The sequence below is a fragment of the Anguilla anguilla genome, chromosome 7, assembly GCF_013347855.1.
Source record: "Anguilla anguilla isolate fAngAng1 chromosome 7, fAngAng1.pri, whole genome shotgun sequence".
Classification (NCBI taxonomy): domain Eukaryota; kingdom Metazoa; phylum Chordata; class Actinopteri; order Anguilliformes; family Anguillidae; genus Anguilla; species Anguilla anguilla.
The window spans coordinates 50952949-50970473 of record NC_049207.1 but is presented as its reverse complement, the minus strand read 5'-3'; positions in this window follow the sequence as shown (position 1 = coordinate 50970473).

Genomic DNA, 17525 nt, shown 5'->3' with positions numbered 1-17525 from the left:
CCTATCCAGAGCAACTTATACATTTACAGAATTTATGTAATATATTGCAAATAAGTGAAATTGCATTTGAATGTTCATACTGAAGAGGTATTGAACAGGTGGCTTAGCTTTTCTCATATTTTTGTGCTTTTAAAAAAGAAAAAGTCTGTTCTGCATTTCTGAGCAGCTATGGCTGTCCATTTATTCTAAAGACAAATCATTCCTTCCAGGGTCTGAGAGAACATAATTATTCTCCAGCTTGTGTTTGCTTGCTGACTGAGTCTGGAGATTGTATGCAGGCATTAACCAGCAGTCCAAAACTTTTGCGTGCGATATGATGGCAGCGACTTTTCAGTTTGATTTTGTTGACAGAGTCCCTTAAATTCCCCTTAATACTTTCTAGTAATGTAAATGTTAAATGTATATTTTTGTAGCCTGACTTCTCTCAGGTGCTCTCCATAAAAGATTTTATCACCATATGTAAAGTCAGCAGAATAAATTTTTGCTGATGTTTTCTCTCCGCATTAGAAAGAGGAAGATTTCTTCAGTCACGTGAATTGCGCCTTGCGCTTTGCGATACCGGGCTGCGTATGGCCTCATAATTGTGGCCGTGCATGCTGGGATTATTGGAGGTAATCCCACTCGGTGCCCGCGTGTGGGGCGCACGTGAGATTGCTTAATTTTTTCCGGGCATACCGATGTCTGAGTAATGGGATTTTCACAGCCGAGGCAATGCTCTTGTGCTCATTTCTAACAAAATAAGCCTTGTGCGTACATATTTGGGGCCTGCGTAGACTGAGGCAAATTTAGTTTGACACTGGTAGATGAGCTGCTCTTGCGTGCACGAGCTGAAATACAGTTTTTCCCTGTTGTTTTTATTGTCTAGTCCTTCAAATGACATGATATTATCGTTTACAAAAGCCCTTGCACAGGGCAGAGGTGAGAATATGATCAATTTTTAGAGACGTTCTGTGAAGTGGAGCTCCGTTCTTTTGATTTTCAGTCAAGTGGATGACATTTTGCAGTTCTTTTATGTACACACAGTAGTCACGGCAACGCAGCTGAACCTTGCTTTGCCAGTCCAACTATGTTGTGAAAAAAAAAAAAAAGTTTTAGTCAAAGGGTACCTTGGACCATTCAGTGCTCCTCTGAAATCAGTCTGCCATAAAACCAGTCAATCAAAAATACTATAATGTATCTATGTATCTGAAAGACTTGGTTGTGTTTCCCACTGGCTGTATTTAAGCTCCCCCCACTGCCCACCCCCACCCCAGTTTCACATCATATGTTTCTGACAGCAGCCCCATGCCCACACCACCCCCTGCCCCATGTCATTTCTTTACCATAGAGAATGAGAGGAACCTCATTTCTGAAGGGCATGATCCTTTTTTAAAAAAAAAATTAAAATCCAACTGAAGCTGCATAACCAACAACAACTCCGGTTTCTTTAGCCCAGTTACTCATGGAAACTGATGTTTGTGCAACATTTTCAGATAAGCTCATAGCATAGAATAGCTGAAGGCTGCTCTTCTGTCCGCATATGAGGTATTTTACTGCAGTCTAGCCAATGAGTGAACCCACTTGTAGGGTAAGTAGTGGAAACAAACCCTACACTCACACAGGCACTCTCCAGGAACAGGGGTTGCCCCCCCCCCTCCCTTTTCTCGACCCTACTCAGCTGCAGTTATTTGCAAAAATAGTGCCTCTGCTCAGTAGGGAATCATGTGAGAAGATGTGACTGTAGCTTAAAGTTAATCCCTGCCTTTGAGGGAAATATGAACACACACCATTTGCTATTCATATGACTCTCTGACACAAGCCTCGATATCCAACCCCTACTCTCGCTCGTGATGAATACATCCTAAACTTTATTTATGTTGCCTTCTGTAAGCACATCTGTATCCTGAGGCCACGGCCTTACAAATCAGTCACCTTTTATTTTATTTGCTGTCAAGATCCTATAAAACCAGACAAGTCATATTTCATTTGGTTATGCCATAACTACACACCCCAATGGACACCCTTATCAGTGAAACGAGCTGCTCCCAACGAGCGGATTGGTACCTTGCATGGCAGCCTTTCACTGTTGGTGTGTGAGTGTGTGTGTGAATGGGTGAATGAGAGGCATCAATTGTAAAGCGCTTTGGATAAAAGTGCTATATAAAATGCAGTTCATTTACCATTCCATTTGAAATCTGTAATCTATAATAGCTATATGACATGCGTACTGTAGTGGCCAAACGTTCCTAGCCATTTTACACAAGCTCCTAAGCTCCTCCCCTAAGTCCAAGTGCAGTGACTATTGTAGCCTTAGCTGGGAAAAGTTGGCTTGTTTCCATCGGTAGTCCTTTAGGTTCTGTATTGCAGTAACACTGCCTCGGGCCTGCTTCTGACATCACAGGTACAGATCCCAGGTGAATGTAAGTTCTCATTTTGGCCCGAGCATTTTATAATGGGAATCCTCAGCGATGTGGAACTACTAGAGTGTGCCCGGGTCCATCTCCACAGAGAGAAAAGAGCATTTCCAAAGGGGGTCAGGGTACTGTAACTACCTTTGATCGAGAGCTCAACTGTGCCGCATGTGGTGATTCAAACCTGCAACCACAAGATAATCAGTACAGTTTCCTGAATATATCATATTGTTACTCAAAGGGTTGCACAGTATCCAAATTTTAGTTATGAAAAGGGCTTTTGAGTGGTTTGCTTTCTCAGTTTTTTTTTTCTGGAATGAAAGGTCAAAATGAAACTTACTAGAGAGGTTTCTTCCAAGAGAGTACCTTACTTTTCTCCCTTCTCTTTATTTCTCAAGGAGTCGATTGTCAGTACATCAGGCAGCGGTGACAATGTAGACCAAAAAAAAAAAGTGTGAATCCTAAAAGGATATCCTGTAAAGTCTTCTGCAAGAGCTCCAAGCCAGAACAGCTCAGAGATCTGAAAGTCCTCTGTTGCATGCAGTGAAGACAAAGTGAAAGCTTGCAGAAAATGTGAGGGAATGGAGTTATAATTAAGAATTTATGCTGTCCCACATTTGCTTTTAATAACTGAACAGTATTTGTGGACAGTAAGTAGTTCACTTTCTAATAATATGAAGTGCTGATTAGGGGGGAAGATTAAACCATTTCAGGACTGTCAGAACCTCCTTTTTAAAACAGCAGTCTGCCACCTACTGAAGCATTCCAGAAACATTTTGAATGGGGAAAGTGAGGATTTATCACTAACCAATAAAAAGGCCTTACTTAACATTACATTTTTTTTGTAAAATTAAATCTATTGCAACCCGACACTCCACATAATAAACACGCAACACCATATGTTTGAACTCATAGTGCCCTACTCTATATCGGCACAATAAAATCATTGTGTTATGCATTCTAAACAGAAATTATTCCAATAAGGGTATATCTTAGCCAGAATTCTTAGATGCATTACTCATGAAGAAAATAAAAAGACCCCTAAGTGGAGTCAGTCTACTTCAAAGCACTGAAGAATGAAGGAGAACTGCAGTGAATCATGCCTTGTGACTATAATGCTGCTGTATTTTTTGGCATGCAGGGGGTGGCGGGGAATGGGGAGGGGGGTGGGGGGGCGGGCTGGTGGGAGAGGGGGATGGAATGCACCCCTCAGGGAGGTGAGTGGTCATGGGACAGGTTCTCTCTGTCTCCATGCAGGGCAGGAAGGAGGTCTGCTGACTCTGATGCTCAGCAATGCTGTCAAAGGAACAATAAAGAGCATATGTGGAGTGACACATACTGAGGCACACAAAGACCAGCACAAACGCGTACGCGCGCACACACACACACACACACACACACACACACACGTGCACTCACAAGGCACATGCATGCACTGCATGTGTACACACAAGAACCTATGCACATGCACACACAAGCTTGCACCAATACACAGACACATGCATGCACATACACCCGCACACAAGTGCAAACCTTATGCACAGACACACACTCACATTTCAGCTCTCTCACACACACGTACGCACACACATGCACAAATGCACAGCTACACACATGCACACACCCACTCTCTGATGCACAAAAACACACTTTATAGTATGCACTTATTGTCTTATTATAATCTCTTGCAGGCCCGTTGAGTAGCTTTTTATAACACACCTAGCTTGGGCTAGCTGTGCCAAACTGGTGATGCGTTACCAAGCATCTATCGCCATGGCGAGCAGAATTCTGTCGCAGCGCATCCTGTGCGACGCCCACGAACAACCTGTTAGAAGCAAGGATAGAAACGCAGTTCCATTCAGAACAGAGTCAGACTGGGGGACAGCCCTCTCCGTAGGCCCGGTCCAAATCCTCGCACCTTACTCCTGGCCCCCGGGGAAAAAACTTATTGTTTCCCACAGTCAGGACATAGCAGGATTCACTGGGAAGGTTATGCACGATAGCCAGTTGTAATAAGATGAAGAAATATATGGTTAGCACATGAAAAACCATTTCTGGTTTCTTACCCTGCTAGACTGTGTTTATGTGTCCGTGTGTTTCTGATCTGATGAGTTGTATTTACAAATAGATTGCGTATGCCACTTGAGAATAGGAGTCCGGCAGTCCTAATCTTTGAACAGAGATGAGAGATTTTACCCTGGTTTGTCATTTCAACAGAGAGAATAACGAGAACTGTTTCTCTCCCATTAGCGAGACAAGATCACAGGAGATGAAAATGAAAAGATCATAAAAAATGATTTACTCCAGCTCTGGCATTTACACTTGTACATATAGTAGGTGATTAATTGCATATTTTCAACCGCTGAGTAAATGATACAATATAACTCACCAGCAGAGGTCTCTGTTTCATCAAATAAAACAGCCATCCTCTTGTGATTGCTTCACAGGTATGCAGGACTGCCATATTTAGTTTAAAAAAAAATCAAAAGCAGTATTGCTATTTTTAGATTGCTATGTATTAAACTGCTGTGATATTCACACACACACACACACACACACACATAAATTGCATTTTATAATGTGAATGTCATAAAGTACAGAACAGTAAGTATCACCAAATAGTGAGAATAAAAGTTGCATTAGCCATAAGACACGGGTATTTATTAACATTTTCAGCGAGCAAAAGGAAGACCTTCATCACTTAAAAAGTGTCCTGCATGTTTTAAGAATCACAGAGCACCTTAAGCGTCCCAGTCATGCATCAAGCTCAACAGAAACAATCAATGCACAGTGAATTCATCATTGGCATATATTAATTTACTATTGCACAAAAATAAACTTTTCCTAATTGCAAAGTACAACAAAGTTAATCAACTAACAATAAACACAGCTATTTGCGCTGCTTACATCACAATTGCATTTCACGCAGGTCGAACATCCATCTGTCGTTTTTGTCTTTAGAGTTTAAGGAGCAGCACAGCAAAATCTCCAGTGTTAATATAACTCTAACAGAGTACAGATGAGCCCAGCAAAGATCATATTCGAGTTGTTTTTCCACCGACCATTTAACCATAAGGTTTTACCCTAAGAAGGCATGTTTCGAGATCAGTATGGAGAGGTATAATATGTCTTGCAGCTCAGGCCTGTGTTGCCGTGAGAAAAGGTGAGCTTTCAGCTAGCGCCTGAGCGTCATTAGCGATTTTGCGGCTCTGTTGGCTCAGTTTGCCTGTTCCACCCCTGGTGGAGCTGTGAGAAAGGCTAGCCTGTGGCTTCAGTTGGGTAACACTCACAGGCTGCTAAACACGGAGCTCATGCAGGTGTGAAAGGTCGGTAGGTGGGACCGAGCTGTCCTCTTGAAGCCAGTAGATGGCTGTACCCTTGATACCAATAGGTAGCTGAACCTGTGATATATTTAGGCAGGGGGCAACTGTCCCTTTGATGTCTATAGGTAGCCATATCCTTGATATCTGTATGTAGACTGTACCCTTGATGTCTTTGGGTAGCCATACTCTTGATATCTGTAGGTGAGGGGGACCTGAATCCTTCATGTCTGTAGGTAGCTGTACCCTTTCAATCTCCGGAAAGGGGATGCTGTGCCCTTCATGTCTGATGCCCGTGGCGGGGGAAGGATTTGTCCCCTCGAGCTTCGAGCACAGGCCCCTGAGGTCTGAGTTCCAAGGCGCGCCGAGATTCGAAGCCAGCGGCGAGAGACGAGGGAGGGGGGGAGGCGTGGGCGTAAGTTGCGAGATGGAACGTCTTTCGGGCGGGCGGGCGCGTTGAGGATGAGGAGACCTGGTGGCGTTGGCGAGGAGGAAGAGCAGCCAGCAGGGAGCTGCTGTAGGCCACACGGAGGAGCGAAATGTCTGCATCGGGAGCTCGGTTGGGTGGGAGGTGGGGAGCGGTTGGCGAGGGGTTGAACCCGCCAGGCCAGATTATGACTGCAACGTGCCCACGTGACGCACAGTCTGTCGTCGGGGGCGACGCTGGGATTCTCAGCGGATGTGTTTGGTGCATCAAGTGTGACGTAGCACAAACAGATATCGACTGTTTAACCTTCTATGGTGTAAGATCACAGATATTCTTAACTGAACGTTCTAATGCTGATGTAACAAGCACCACTGGTAGTGGAAAGGTATGTTCTAGAACAAAAAAAACAAAACAAAAGAAAACCATTCAGAAAAACCTACTCTTCAAAGGGTTAAATGAAGCTTGCTTAACAGCAGGGCAAGGAAGACTTTTGTTTTTGTTTTTTTCCACCAGACTGTACAAATGCAGTTTCTTTCCACGTATCAATATTTACGTCACGTTGAGCGTCTCCCCATAAATTGTCATTTGGTTCCATTACGCTCTGCTTGACAGCAACATTTATTCTGCTCTGCATGTCCATATTCTGGAGGGTATCCATACCGTGGTGGAAAAAAGGACCGTAAATAAGATTGGCTCAACCTTATGGGGCATCGATGCTGATAAACGTCGGGCCCTGCTCCTCTCAAGTTCCCTGCATATTGGGTTACTGTCCATTTAGCAGCTTCCCTGCTCCCTAAATCTGCCCGTTCCCAATACGAAAGCACTTTGGGTGATTTACATAGCAATAATTTAAAGAGAACTATTCCACTGACCCGGGCCTTTTGCAATAAAAAAAAAGATAAACTGCCACTGCTTCTTTATCACTTGATTGCTTTTTAACCATCTTTGGCCCCAGCAGAGAACAGCAAGTGCCTTACCTGCAGTCAGAGCGTAAGGGCTTCGTTCCCAACATCCTGGTACCAGGAATTAAATTACGGGAGATGTGAAGTATATCACCGGGAGCCAAAATGGGGGCAGCCTTGCCATTATGGACTCGACTGTAGCAGACATTAATAGCAATTAGCACTACACCTTACTCTATCAGCTGCGGTGATGAAGTGCTTTGTGTCTCTACGTGGAAGATTAAGTGTATGAGGCCTTCAGGTGTGATAGGAAAAGGATGTGTGTGTGTGTGTGTGTGTGTGTGTGTATATATATAAATGAGTGTGTGTGTGTGTGTGTGTGTGTGTCTGTCTGTACAGATGCTGAGATGCTGTTCATGATTTACAGTGATATTTTGCACTACCCAGTGCTGTATTCCTGTTTATAGTTCTCTGACTCGCATACGGGAGCTCAGATTGCATTTAGCGCTCAGACGCTCCTGATCACCTGCTAGTTTCATCATGCAGCTGTCTTTAAGCACAAAGCCAGGTGAACAAAGGGATTTCTAAAGAGGGAAAAAGATCAAAGCGCTGGACTGAGTTGTGTGAATTACGTGACCTGGGTTCAGTGGAAGTGTGCTGGCTCGATCCCAGGGCAGGGGTTAGCATCCTATTAGGGGGTGTAGTGTCTTTTTTTTTTTTAGGCAGTGTAGAAATGTGTCGTAGAATAATGTTCGCCGCAAAGGCTGAGGGCTGCCTGCCATTCCTCCGATCATTTTGGGATTTGCAGAATATGATTGATCGACCTTGTAGCCTTTGTGTGATTCTGTGTGTGTGTGTGTGTGTGTGTGTGTGCATGTATGTGTGTGTGTATTTCTTTGTGCTTGTGTGTGCTGCTTTCCTCTGCTCGTGAATCCCAGCTAGTACATACAAAGATTTTTTTTTTTTAACCTAAAAAGAGATGTATTACTGAATAGAAATTACTTCTGTCTTTCCCATTCAGCTCTTGCAAGTCTCTCCAGATCCGTCTTGCTGTACAATGCCGTGCCTTGGCTCCGTGACAGATTACTCAGGGGATAACTCACCTGCTACACGCACCTCATCCGCGGTCGCAAGCCATTTGTTAGCTCTTCATAATGTCACTTACCCAAATGTGTTCCGTTCGTTATGTGCGCAGGGTGACGATGGCGAAAATGTTCTTGCTAATTTAATGCCTATTGAGACAGAAAATTGGATCCACTTCTGGGCTGCGATGTGTGTCGTGTCGCCGAGCTGCTGATTTCTGCCAGAGATTAATTAAAATGAAATTTTCGGCGACCGGCGACGGTCCCTCCCCGTTCATATTTCTTCATAATTAGAATCCCGAACCTCTCGGGAGAAGCCGGGCTGTGATACGCCTAATCTGGGGATTTGAGAGGTGTGGATTGGGCGAGCCAGCCGAGCACAGGCAAGTACGATCGCTCTTTGGAGCGCTAAAAATGGAAATAAAAGCAGCTGCTAACAACCTCGCCGCACACTTTATTAATCTAAGAACTGGGATTAAGGGCCGGGACTCATTACCATGCGCACGAACAACATAAATTCCATTGTGTTGTGAGAACGATACTTTTGTATTTATTCAAATGCTGACGGCGTAAACAGTAGACGATCCAGTAAGCGTTGCGATACGTGGAACTGATGAGGAGCCATAGAAAACAACACCATCAGAAGACACTGACCTCGATGCAAATCAAAAATCCGCGGCAGCAGCAACAAAAGCAGACATTATTTAAACATTATAATCACCCACATTTTAATAAATAATTCACCCTGTGCAGCTATGAGAAATTATCTGCAGTGCAACTTTGGGGGATGTTTTGAAATAAATCCTTGAAAACAAAATTATTTAAAAGACATGGGACTTATGATGCATATTTAAGATGACGCATTAGATGCTCAGTCTGAGGTTGGCGTACATATACTGTAATCTTACGCATCATGCCTTGTCAGTATGGCCTAAAAGTGTAAGCAATTAAAATGCAGATCAAGTCACATACATAATCAAAAGCATGATAAACTTATGTTAATGGAATATGAAAATCTGGCTTATGTTTTTGGAATATGAGGCTTTCATGTCTCATTAAGACTTGAAACAATTGCCGTGGAGAGGACCAACTCCCTTTTCTATAATTGTTCGAATGGTCAAAAGCTGTGGTATACCTCCAAATTAATGAGATTTAATCAGCTAAATTAACTTTGCTAACATTGCCAGCATGACACTTATTCTTCACTCCTTTAAAGAGTTGTGTTGAAAGTGTTGAATGTGTTTGAGTGTGAACAACACACTGTGAAGGTGTACTTTCCCCCCTCTCTCTCTCTCTCTCCTGGAGTAATCCTCTGCCAAAGATCAAACGGGTTCTTTAACTCTCCCTCTCCTTGTAGCAGCTTATGGTCTCCCGCTCGTGGGATTTGTGTCTGACCAATCCCGGTCCAGTCTTGCCTGCTTCCCACAGTCAAGGTGTTTTTTTTCCCCCCACATGCGTGTGACTATTTAATCAGATCACAGCATAGGTGCTCCTTAGGGCATGGATCTACCTCCCCGGTATCAGTACCCAAACCAAGCAAGTTAAGGCTCCCACGTATGACTCGTTCATCCGTATGATCATGTATATTTTATGGCACTTTGTGCATATTGTAGGCTAGCTTGTGGTCCAGAAAATAAGTTTTATGTAATTGAATTGCATACTGTGTCACTTTTGACAGGGAATAATTTTGTACTAGTGGCATATGCACTAAATCACTGCATTAAAGTTAAGAAAGTTAGTTGAATAGGGACTTGCTACTGTATATATTCTGCATTAAAACGGCATGCAGGTATCATGTGTGTAAATACAGGGATGCTGATGGTAATCTGGTTTATGGTTCCAAAGAGACCCAAGAACTGAACATTATGAGCAAATCAACACAAAACTACAGCAATGACACTGAGTTTGTTCCTTAGGAATTTCAGCGACATTGTTATTGCATCACACATCATAAAGTTACTTTAACAGTAGTTTATCTTTTTTCAAGAAAGGCAGCTGTCTGGGAAAGCCAATTCTCAGCGGCCCTCAAAGTAAGTTTTCTGGCAGCACACCAGCTGGTCCAGTCCCAGCGGTAAACAATTAATAAATGCCTTAAACATGTGTGCGGCAGCTTTTAGTGTTGTCACCCTGTGGAGATGTGCTGGGCTTTACCGTCTCTTCCCGCTGCTAAAAGTCATTTTGCAATGTCTGTATCAAGACATGACATCTCGGGTATAGTACAAGACGTTGAAATTAGCTCTTAATTCTGGCAGACTATGGAGAAAAGGATACTAATCATTTCCAACCTTTCAAAAACATTCCGTTGAATTGTGTTTGTAAATGTTAAGTCACAGTCTATCGTTCCCTCCTCCCCCATACAGAACATTAATTAAATTAATTAGTCGCATGTAAAATGGCCGAATGGAAACGGTCGAGCGGCGCTCGTATCGATTAAGATCTGGCCTTGGCGCTGGAGATTGGCTTGAAAGTCGTCTCCCATTGATCTTTGTAAAGTATTTAGAATAGACTGAAGTGTTCCGTCGGTTGTAAAGGCCGCTTGGCTCCCGGCCTTAATGTTCGCTCTGGCATTGATCTTGTACATTTCAAAAAAAAAAAAAAAAATTGTCCTCGTGGCCTCCTTTTCTGGGCTGGTACGGTGGGGGAATGACCTTTGAATGAACTAACATCCTGTTACCGGGGTACCACCAGTACACATCCCTGCTCCGACATCAGGGGCGGTTAATTTTTTATAAGAAAACCCCCAGTAGCTGTGCCCTGACAATACAACTGGAAACTATTAGAGATGTTTTGCATAACAGTGTGCTGCTCGGTGCCTGCGCTAGTTGGTTGTTTGTTCCTGAAATTACCCCGAGGTTCGTGTGTTTCAAATGATTTCAAATCGGACTAATAGGGTTGGCTTGCGTGCCCTTGACTGTTAATTCTTTTTGTGTGCTGCTACTAAAATGGAGGCATTGCACAGGGAAAAAAGTGCTGCAAAAAATTCAAAAGAATTTGAAATGTCAACACACAGCTTACGTGATGCAGATTTAGCATGGGTTTGCTGGCCTATGTTTAATCTAAAACAACATCATCTATTCCACTTGCTTCCTAAACCTGCACTACATTCTTCACCCTTTTGCACCTATTGTGCCACTACATTTTATGTTTATGTTAATATGTTAAGATAAGTGCTGCTGTTGGTGGTCTCTGATGGCTTGGAATCAGCTCTGTTCTTTGTCTAAACCTATAAGTATGCATGTATGTCAGCCCCCTTGGGTAGGAGCACCTGTTAAATGCCTTAATGTAAATGTACCAGTCTAGGTTAAAATATATGATAGCAGATCATACAGAAATAATCGTCAGTAGTTAAGGACCCCTCCCCTCTTTTCACAGTTTGGAGAAAGAATCATTCATTACATCACAACTGCATTTCCAAATAGCCACAGACAGGTGATGAAGTCTAGGTATGAATTAAAATTTCATCAAAAGACTAGCTTTCTGTCAGTGCGGGTTGGTATTGAGTCAGTGAGTACACTAAACAGAAGTGAATGAGTTTAATTCCGAAAGATTTTCTTTGCTGCCACTGATGTAGTCCAGCAAAATTTCACTAGTTTAAAAAAATGTTGTTTATTTTTTTATTGTCCGTTGTTTATTAGTCCACGGATCTTCTTTAGTTTGTGCTGTGTGGTGTTATCACTGGCTATCATTATTTTCCTATACTCTGGATGCCGCAAAAGCAAACTTCCCCATCGGGGAATGCGGTCTATTATTTTCTTTGTGGCTGGAGAATTAATATATTTGCACATCTTTCTCAGCCACTTGTGCAATATTGCGAAAGCCATTGGTGGTCTGGGGAGACTTGAATTGTTTTTGTTCTACAAAGAATATTTGGCTTATTGAACCTAAACAAAATAGCACATACCACAGGAGAAAAATGAAGAGATTGCTGTGAATGGGGGAAAAAAATATTTAAATTTAAATGACCACTTATTAGACACACGCATGCATGCACACACACACACACACACACGTATAAAACAAATGACTGGTGGTTTCTCAACTCATATAGCATTATTCAACTTATTCTCAATCTTTACACCAGCGGAAGCTCCCAAGTTCACTGAAACTATGGCTTATTTTCATGAGTCGTCAATCTGCTGAGAAACGAGAGAATGTTAAATAAATGCCACAATTTATTTCGTCATTCCGCCTCGTCTCCGTATCTAAAATTAAATTTCACTGAGGAAACCCCCCCCAGGACATTTTTAACAAACTCTTAAGAATACATGTAGAAAAAAGAGAAGAACACTTTACAAGCCAATTACACATCCACAATTATAGTGACAATGGCCCATCACTGGATCAACAATGCAAACAGTAAGTGCCATATGAACATTGCCATGCAGTGCTATTCACAATATGTATTCTCACCCATCCTGGACAAAAGTATAAAAGCAGACCCATTGTGCTAGACCATAAAGATGTCTCAGGCTATAGACATGTCAATGTATTCATGATCCCTGATTTTACATCTTTATCTACCTTGTATCTTTTATCTGTGTAAATCACGTCGGCACTACATTTGCAAGCAATAATGGGTAAAGGAAAAACTGCACATCCATTCATCTAAAAAATCTACAAAACTCTAATATGAGTATATAAGTGCGGTAGTGTGCACTGTGTGTGGTGTCATAAGGGATAACAAGCTAGGACTAGCAGGATCAAGCTAAAAATGATAGCTCTGCATGGTGCAGAGGAAAAATCTGACCTTTTCTGTAAAGGCCAGTGTTTGACAAATAGTTGTCGGTTGCATTTGGTGGTTGATTCATCAGGGCACGGAAGGGTTTGTACTGAAAATACTTCTTCACTCACTGTAATGTCACCCCTCGCTCCCCCGATACAACTCACTCAAATCAGAAGAAGTTTAATGCAGAGGTTGTGCTAAAAAAGCAATGCAGACAAGGTAATCTGAAGAACTGAAAAAGAAGGGATGCTGATTGATCGATCAAAACATCTTTTTATTTATTTATTTTTTTTGGTTATAAGTTGTTCTGTTTAAAAGCTGATCTGGGGTTACACGCACTGATGATTTGAGTATCAGTGCGTGTGCTGATACTCAAAATATTTCACTTGAAACTGCCGATGAGGTATATGAACATGTTAAATACATTGCAGTTCCTGTTTTTGTAGAATTTTTTTAAAAAAAATATTTCTTCTGCGAAAATCCTATTTTTCTGAGTCTTTCCCAGTGGACAACGAACCCCATTTAAGTGCGTAAACTCCACCATGTGCAGTACACTCTGAAATCCCATTTGGAAACTGCATTCCTAAATCTTTTTCAGGTAATCAGATTAGTACACATGGATTACCCACTTTCAGTTTATTTCCGATCCAGTGCTATTTCCTTGTAATGTCTAATGGGTGATGGCTTTTCTGTCACAAGTTTACATGTCTCCAAAGCCAACTCAAAAACAGTCATAAATCAGTAAAATCTAAACCAGAAAAGGAGGCTAAATCTACCCAGAGAAAGGTCCTTAATGAGAAGAAAGCTAAACACACTGAGCTGCATGCTAATCTATATATCAGCACTGATTGCAAAGGAATCTGATTGCTAGGTAGTGTGCAATACAATGACAGTTTCCTTAGTAAAATCCATCGGCACCGTTTGCACTTTTGATCTGGAAAAAAACACAATGGCGGCATGTCAGTTTAATTTAAAAAAATGGCACAGTGAGTGAATTAGTATAGGGCAAACATTTGTTCTGAGTGACAAGGACAAGGCACACATCGTAACTGCCTTGAAATGATGTCTGTTGACACTCTTTACATGCCAAATATAATGTCAGAACAAAATTGTATTCGGTAAATGTACTGAGCAGTTACTCAAACGCCAGAACTCTGATGTTCATAAACATGTAAGAATATTATGTAATGTTGGAATACATTTTTATTAAATAAATAGATTTGCATATCCATACATGAATACTGCTCTGCACACATTTTGAAGAACATTTCCTTCACCCACACGATGCAGAAAGATAATTTGCGCATATGACTGCACTGTTACGCTTCAGAAATCGTTACATACTTAATATTACTAATTTGCTCGCTCTCCTTGTGTCTTCCAGGGCAGTATGCAGAAGACTACTATAGAGTGTAGAGCAGTGGTAACCCTGCTCCTGGAGATCTACCATCCTGCAGGTTTTCCTTTCAACAATAATTTGGTGTATCTGACTCTACTAATTGGCAGGTCAACAAGATCTCTAGCTGTCGAACGAGGTGTGCTTAGTTTGGGCTGGAATGAAAACCTACTGGACGGTAGATCTCCAGGGACAGGATTGGACAGCCCTGCTCTAGCTGTTGAATGAGATGTGCCTTATTAGAGTTGGAGTGAAAACCGTCGGGACCAGTAGATCTCCAAGAACAGGGTTGGTTACCACTGGTGGAGGGGTTGTTTAGTGGCATACACTCCGATGTACTTCATCTAAGAATTATTACTCATGTTTTTCACCCCAATTGTATTCCCTGTTTTTCTTTTTCCTAATTTGGAACGGCCAAACATGTCCGCAGGCCCGTCTCATCATTTCAACGTCTTTAGTTAATCTGGGGGAGAGCAGGCAAGCGTGGAGACTCTCCAAAAGCTCAGTTTCACTCTGCAGCCAGAGCGGTCCTGTAATTGCATCAGATGACTTCACTTCATGTAGGCCTCAATTTGTTCAGGCAGACTGCAGGCATCTGATGCACCATAGGAGTCATTCTTTTTTTTTTTTTTGCAGTGATGCAGAGACGATTCTAGACTAAGACGATTAAGACTCCCTCGACAGGCAACCCTGCACTGTTAGGATTTAATACCAGCCTGGTTAATGCTGAAACGTATACACTGCACTGACACACAGTAGTTTATCTGGTTAAGCCACTTGATAACCCCAGCTCCTGAGTCCTGATTGATTTTAAGGTTAATTTGACTGAGATTTATTTGAGATTATGACAACTACTTGCCGTAGCTCGCAAGTTGTACGAAGAATGTGTGCAAAGCATGCTGGGAAATGTGAAACTCGGGAAAACTCACCTACAGCTGTGACAACAGCTGTGTTTTATGCGAAAACATGAACAAACAACATCATCTAAAAACGACAGAACAGAGCTAAATGGCCCTTGAGCCGTTTGATGAAAAGTTGTTTTCGAGAAATTTGAACATTTTTGTTTACTAAATTATTTGTTTGGATTTTATCAAATAGAACTTGAAAGTTATGTACAATCGTTTCAGTCTCTGCCAATGCCAAGAACTGGAACGGCATAAGCAGACCTGCAATAAGAGTTGCAATATTTGGCTAGTCTGATTCTGAGGGTGGTAGTGCTCTTTTGGGATTTGATGTTCAGGAACATATTTTTTATTTATGGTTAAAGAGAGGTTTCTTTGTGCACTATCCTATGGAATATAGCAAACTTGGCATCATCCTGTTCTCTCCATTTACGAGACAAAAAACATGAGAGGGCCAAACTGCACAAGACATTGATACACAAAGGACAAATCATAAAACCGCACCACGAGGAAGTGCAGTAACACCGACAATCTCAAATGTATGATTTTTAGTGCCGTTTTGTTCTGTACTGTGCATCCAATCCAAAAATGCACCTTGCCATCAGAGTAACCTGAGCTCTCTGAGAGTGCATTTGTCTGCACCAAGACCCCCCTTGGTACAAGATGATACACTATCTGCTATCTTTTTTTGGGGCACTTATGCAACTCGCCATTGTGGATTACGCAAGGCGCTGTTGTTAATTTTTAATTTGGTCTCGCTTTGATGCAACTATAATTGGACGTTTATATGTTTTGCGTTCCATCTCCGAGGCCTAAATTCGTGGTGACGTAAGCTCGGTGTCAGACGTTTAATATCTGTAAGTGGAGCGCACGTTTTTCCACATTCCACCCTACTGGTACGTGCTCTGGGGTGCGTATTAGACGCTTTAGTTTGTTGTATTGCAGTGGTGCTTTTTCCTCTTGTTTTTGAGGAGGAGAAACACTGTAAATGTATCATGCTCCACTGCTCAATAGCACACAAATAATTAGGTCTGCCAGGAGAAAAAAATACGCTTTACACATGATAGTAAATTTGCGAAACATCTGTGAGGAATTACCACTTAATATCTGCAGGAATGCCGAAATCGTTTTTCCATTGGAGAATTTTTCTCTATGTCCTGCCATTCAAACAAGTCTGAATATATTATTCTGAAGTGACTGTGCATACTCAGTTTTAATGCTTCACTCATTTCTACGTTTTTAACAGACATACCTGTCACATTATTTAGAAAATATGGCAGTTGTTTTTGTCAAGTGCCTGGATGGACAAAAAAATGTTTCAGTTATACTTCTCAGCAAAATGTAAGCAGTATTTGCGGATACGTCCAGTTAAATTTCATATACAAAACCCTGGCATTTCATGTCCAGATTAGAAATGCAAAAATTAAAATGGGAAGGCATTGTAGCACACCTAACTCTCATTCAAAAAAGGAACCTCCCCCTTTAGGTCTGGGGTTTGATTCCCTGTACGTAGCGTAGCCCCTGTACTGTGATCCCATCTCTATTTGTAATCCTCTCTGCTTCCTCCCTGTCTGAATAAAGTGAGAAAAATATATACGGCAAGTGGACTGCCTGCACTCCTTTTTAAAGAAAGAAACATTAAGAACGCTTTTATTAAGTAAGGGAAGTAAATGGTTGAATGGCTCAGTTAACATGGAGTGAATGAGCTCGGCCTGCAAGGCTCTCCCAGGACGAGATGCTAGTAGATCACAGGATAATCACTGTACCTGCCCATCCATCTCAGTACTGTCTGCTTAGCAATGTGGAGTGCAGCCATTCACACTGCCACACTCACCCAGCTGAAGGGCAATGCAAGCCTGTGCTCCACATTGGTTGTGTGAGACTCTTCACTCCTTTTCCTAACCTGGATGACGAGTGTTTTAATTCATGCCCTGTCAAGAAACTCTTGTGATGTCTCACACACACACTCATCCTGACTCAATTGTCATGTCACACAGTCGTCCTGATTCCATTGTGATGTCACACAGTCATCCCGACTCAATTGTCATGTCACACAGTCGTCCTGATTCCGTTGTGATGTCACGCCCTCACCCTTGTGTTTCCGTGACATTCGCCGTGATTGCTCTCTTCCCTCCCCAAAGAATTAGCAGTGCAGGAAAATGGCTGTCACAGAAATCACAGACATTTGTCCTTGTCTGTTTTCCTCAGTCACATCGCTGGGCTTATTGAATCCACCCCTCAAGGGCTTACTTACGCAACATTTGAAGTAGCCATAGTGGTGTATTCTGTACGAGGGCAGTAAATTACTTTCTTTGGGAAGTGTGCTATATGTCAACTGTGTCTTTCCATGTAGCATGCAGCATTAGCATTCTGCTCTCTTTTA